The sequence below is a fragment of the Ictalurus furcatus genome, chromosome 1 (genome assembly GCF_023375685.1).
Source record: "Ictalurus furcatus strain D&B chromosome 1, Billie_1.0, whole genome shotgun sequence".
NCBI lineage: Eukaryota > Metazoa > Chordata > Actinopteri > Siluriformes > Ictaluridae > Ictalurus > Ictalurus furcatus.
Genome location: NC_071255.1, coordinates 18,809,643 through 18,810,189, shown reverse-complemented (window position 1 = coordinate 18,810,189; position 547 = coordinate 18,809,643).

The following is a 547-nucleotide window of genomic DNA, read 5'->3' as shown; positions in this document are numbered from 1 at the left end:
AGTGAAAATACAAGAAAGACGGCGCCCTCGCCTCGCTACCAACTTCCCACACCAAGGTCTTGGTAGAGTTTGCCAAATGACATACAGACACAAAGTTCAGGGGGGGGGGTGTTATCTCTCTCTCTCTCTCTCACTCACACACACACACACACACAGGATGTATGCACTTCAATATCCAGTCTAGAGAACTCTATAACACTACGAAATAACTTGCCTTTCATGCTTGGTATGGACTTCAAATTTCTCCACTTTGAGCAGGAGTGTGTGCGCAGACTCATCACTGGGATCCAGCGTCGAGTACACGCTCAGCTTTTACATTCAAAACAGTGCGCTCAGATTACAACGCAGTCCATGCAGCATCCGAACATCATGTTTCTGTCAGACTTAATGTGAATGTGTTTACCTGGAGTCGCGGTTTAGCAGTGAGATAAGATGTAACACAGTCGTCACCTTTAGCGCTGTCACAGGCTTTAGTGTGCACGAAGCCGTATAAGGCCCAACACGTATGAAGCACATAAACCACCAACACCCCAAACAACACTTTCGT